This window comes from Bombus vosnesenskii, unplaced genomic scaffold (genome assembly GCF_011952255.1).
Source record: "Bombus vosnesenskii isolate JDL3184/JDL3185 unplaced genomic scaffold, Bvos_JDL3184-5_v1.1 scf7180000015633, whole genome shotgun sequence".
In the NCBI taxonomy this organism is placed as follows: domain Eukaryota; kingdom Metazoa; phylum Arthropoda; class Insecta; order Hymenoptera; family Apidae; genus Bombus; species Bombus vosnesenskii.
In genome coordinates, this window is record NW_022884084.1 from 19565 (window position 1) to 24940 (window position 5376).

The window sequence follows — 5376 nt, forward strand, 5'->3', positions numbered from 1 at the left end:
GTATATTACTTGAAGGAAAAAACAAATCGTACAATGTTTTACTAAATTATTGATAATTAATGCTATTGATTATTTCTAAAAAATTGCCGTTAATTATTGGTGCAGTTTTATTTATTTAGAAAAATGTTTGCGGCTGTTTCAAAACCTTATAAAATTAATGATCATTTTTTTAGACACGCCGTGACATAGTAGTAGAAAGTAGCAATAAATATGTTTATTGTAGACCATGTGATCTAGCATCTCAAAAAAGTATTAGGGAGTTTGCAGAGCAATTTAAGAAAGATATATACCATATCCTATGTTAGAGTATGAAATGAAATGAAATAACATAGCTTTGTTATATGTATAAAGTGTTCATCTATTTTTGAATACTAAATTGGGAAGAAATTCTTCCTGAACTTATTATATCTAAATCAATAGATCTATAGCATAATTTGTATTATCTGTTTCCATTGTAGAACACAAGAAAAGAAAGCTTCACATTCTTATAAATAATGCAGGAGTAATGAGATGTCCTAAGATGTATACCCAAGAAGGAATTGAATTGCAATTTGGTGTGAATCATATAGGACACTTTTTACTAACAAATTTATTGTTAGACACTTTAAAAGATTCTGCACCATCAAGGATTGTAAATGTTTCAAGTAGTGCACACAAGCGTGGCAAAATTAAATTCGACGATTTGAATAATGAGAAAACCTATGAGCCTGGCGAAGCATATGCACAGAGCAAATTAGCTAATATTCTATTTACAAAGGAATTGGCAAATAAATTGAAAGGTTTTGTCATTTTAACAGAAAATAAAATTTATTTTTGAATAAATAATACAATCGATAAAGCATTATTTTTTATGTCATATAGGAACTGGTGTTACAGTGAATGCCGTCCATCCTGGTATAGTACGAACAGAAATAACGCGATATATGGGAATTTATCAAAACTTTTTAGGTAGATTGGCTCTAGATACTCTTTATTAAAACCAATAGTACATTAAAGTATGACATTCGAAGAATATTGTATAAAATTTTCACGGAGAAATATTAAAAAATACGGCAATGGCAGTAATTATTCGGACGTGTCTCGGAAAAAAGTAGAATTGCTCATAACTTGGTGCTGCATCATCTGAAATCAAAAACTCAAAGTTCATTCGTTAGGTAACAGTTTTCCCCAGGTAACGCTGGGAGGGTTTTTCGAAATTTCAATTTTTCACTTTTTTGGAACACTTTGAAGGGAAAATTAGCCGCAAATTTTTCAACAAATTTTCGCAAAATCGGCTAATGACAATAAATCATTCTTTCAAGCAGAAGGAAAACGGGAAGTATTAATGCTTTTGAATTATATAGCTACCTCTTGTCCTCTCCCTGAACCTACCTAGAAGGAGTTTACCACTCGTCATCGTAACCCTCCGCCAAATACCAACAATAAGAAGCTGTCCCTTGATGATAAAATATATTCAAAGCCAACGATACTTACAATATAATCATCGGAATAGCTCAAGCGACCGACAACTATATCGATCAAATATTTCTCTGCTGTACTTACCATATACTTAATACGACGATTGTGTAATTAATGCATAAGAAATAATAAGGCGATGGTAAATGTATCGTTCAATGTTTCAATATGTCGGAGACGAAAGGACGCCGGGGCCCCTCCTAACCTCCTAACATTGTAATCTAGAGTCTACTATAGCCGTAATGAAACAATCGCAGTTATCCAAGCCGATGGTAACTGTTCGGGATTCATGACGGTGAACTTTGGCTCGGGGCGACAGCCTGCCGCCCAACGTAGCCACGGTCAACGGGACGGGCGATCCGTCTAACAAAGGTGCGGACCGGTGTTATGACCTTCATTAAAGGGGCAAAAATAAATAAGAATCGCACTTTCCCCCAACTCTGTTGTCATTGTATATTCTCAGAAGCATTCTCGGACTTTCCGTAATTAAGAAGGTTTCGCATACCTGCTGCACAATACGTCTGTCCTTTAAACCGTGTTTCATACACCAAACAAATGAACAACTGCTTAGGCTTTACCAGCCTGTTAATAAGGGGGCCCCCTTAAGAGTCTTAACCCAGGCAATGGTGGCAAACATGAAGCGAAATGGCGTCTATATAAGCCCGACAACTAGCTCGGAGATCACATTCCCAATTCGACTATCGAACAGAACGTTTGAAAGTTCTTGACGCTTCGAAGTTCTTGACGTTTGAAAATTCTCGACGTTCGAAAGTTCTTGGTGTTTGGAAGCGCTTCGCGATTGAAAGCGTCCTTATACATCTTCACCACACTTGGAGCAGTAAGTATTTTATTTCCTTCAAATCGTTTCTTCCACTGATTTTTCAAACAATTTGTTTGAAATTATTTATTTTATTTCCTTATTTATTATTTATTTATTTTTTATTTATCTATCTTAATTTTATTTTTCCAGATTCTTCTTCGCATTTGGAAGTACTTCGAGTTCGAAAGTTCTTCACGTTTGGAAGCGCTTCGCGATTGAAAGCGTCCTTATACATCTTCACCACCCTTGGAGCAGTAAGTATTTTATTTCCTTCAAATCGTTTCTTCCACTGATTTTTCAAACAATTTGTTTGAAATTATTTATTTTATTTCCTTATTTATTATTTATTTATTTTTCATTTACCTATCTTAATTTTATTTTTCCAGATCGTGCCTTATAACAAAACGATGGGAGAGGGCCCGCTTGGTTACAATAGCTTGCACATCAGAACACAATCTCCAGACAGTTTACCACCGAATTACGTTATGGTGAGCTTTATTTGCCCATGTGGTGAATTCATCTCGGAATTTGGCCTGCATCGCTACCTTTTATACCATCTGACGGGAAGGACGGGACGAAGATCAGGCAGCCCAGCAGCACGTCCATATCTCCAGTTGCTCACCAGGTTGCAAGCAGAAGCAATTCTGGGGCGTCGCAGGAATACGAATGAAGATGAACAAGAAGAAGAAGAAGAAGAAGAAGAAGAAGAATACTTTCCTGATCGCTAAACTAATTAGACTTGGGGACTACTTCATATGGGAACTACTACTTACTTTACTTGGGAACTGTAAATAGATGTTGTCTATAACAGGCTCATCACACATAAGTTGTATTGTACATTATAGTAAATAAACTTTATACTTCTACTTAAAAGATAGATTCTAAATTTTTCTTTATCCTTTCTATCCCTTCAATTCCAATTTATCATATAATAGGTTATAACTTCTGTCCAGTTTGTTAAAATTTCTTTAACAACTTCTGCGCTTCCTGTTTAGCATCTCGATCATCTTCGTTCTTTGCAGGATAATCACGGGCCATTTTTAAATATTTCGTAGCTAGCTCTTTTTAATTTAATTTTAAGTAGGTTTTTCCCAACATTAATAAATTTTGACTATAGAAATTGGGATCAATTTCCTCTGCAGATTCAAAATATTTTAGAGCTTCCTCGAATGATGAAGATGGCGGTTCTCCAAATATTACAGATGCAATTTTTCTTTGATACCATGTTAAATCAGAAACTTGATAGCACCAAGTACCAAGCACGTACATAAGTGTTGGTTCTTTTGGATTTAGTTCCATTGCTCTCTGCGACATTAAACATATTCGATACAATTGCTTGACATTGTGTCAGGGAATGAAATATTTATAAGTATATATATATATATGTCGGATCATCACTGGAAATGGGGTTGTGGGCGTCAAATGAATCTTCTCGAGGATTAGCCATTGATATGGTACACACAGGCGTAGTTTATTACAATGATAGAATTATTACAGTCTTAAGAATTGATCACGGCGGTTCGGCACTCGCGACACTAGTGACGATGCTCTCGGGCTAAATAACGAATCCGCGGCCAACGGGATGACAACAGAACGTACTCACAAAGTCCAAGCCTGAGAATAATCACTGATCGCGAAAGCGTTACTCTTTGATCGATGAGATCGCGAGCGAGAATGCCTTTCCCGGCCCGATGATGCCACACAGGAAAACTATAACGGGGTGTGTCTAAGGATACGAGATCATCGGATTCGTCGAGAAAAGCCTTCGTTCAGAAAGTAAGGGAAATTGACGTTGCTGCTAATTGGTCAATCTCCATATCGGTGGTTAGAAAAGGATGCTAGCCGCCCTCGAGGGAAAGTTGTTAGTGGAAGACGCCGCTCGTTGAAAAATATGTCTCCACTATCTTCCCGTAGTTGGGACAAAGACCGTTTGTCCGTTTGAAGGACTTTAGTTAACTAAACCTTAAGATTTATAACGAGCCCTCGGGCTAGCCGAACATGTACTGCGGAGACGCATCGACATCTGGCAATCATCTTACTCGAAGAATAGGGTCTGCACGTGGCGAGCCACGGGACAGAAACCGTTGGAATGTTTACTGTCGCGTGTCGCCACAAATATTTCTCTTAAGGAGAGCTATAGAATTACTCCATACCTTTGTTAGGCAAAGCGTTCATCCCGTGACCGCGGCTACGTTCGGCGACTGACTGTCGCCTCGAGCCCCAGCTCATTATCACAATTCTCGAATAATTACAATCGGGTTGAATAACTACAATTGTTCAATTACAGCTATAGTAGACTCTAGGTTACAATGTTGCGGGATTATCCAAAATTCCAAAGGCTCCGGTGTTCTTTCATCTCCGACATATATATATATATTAATATATTATCATGAAATATACCAGCATATGTTTCTTAATATTATATGACTCTTTTATTTGTGCTTTTACTCCTTCATAAAGAGTCTTAGAATTAAGGAGAATCGATGCTCATTTGTGTGCAGCCCAATTATCCTCTTTTATCTCAAGTGCTTCAAGTATTAAATCATAAGCTTCGAAAATTAATTTCTTTCCATCCACTTCACTCACAATTTTAGACAATTTATACATTGCTCTACACAAACGCCATATAATTTCAATATCACCGCTATCCTATAAAAATATTCACTTTTATTATCTACATTTATAAGTGATATACATAATGTCATTACTTTATAATTTATTAGAAGGTCATGTATTTCCTGGTATTGTTCTTGCTCGTATAATGCATCGGCCTTTGCTATTAGAACTTCTTTTGTAGTTATGATTGCTTCGTTGTCACCTCTCTTTTTTGTAAGACCCCAAATACCCATAGCAGTGAACGACGATATGGTACATAATTTTGTTGTTAACATGTACTGATTGCTGCTCTAATAATGAAAACTAACTGAATAATTTTGTATAATATATTAAAATTTATAGATCTGTGGCGGCACGGGCCACGGAACTTTTCAACGGCTCCGGATGCAAAGCGCGACGCCGCCAAAGCGCAACACCGACGTGCCCAATGTACCATCGATATCTTCACACTCTTTCCGCCGAATTCTCGGAAGAGCATACACGTG

General features: G+C 37.0%; 1 pseudogene; it reads right to left on the reverse strand.

The window, feature by feature from the left end:
- Nucleotides 1-3209: 3209 nt before the first annotated feature.
- LOC117241300 lies at nucleotides 3210-5216 on the reverse strand (annotated as a pseudogene).
- Between the last annotated feature and the right edge of the window lie 160 nt (nucleotides 5217-5376).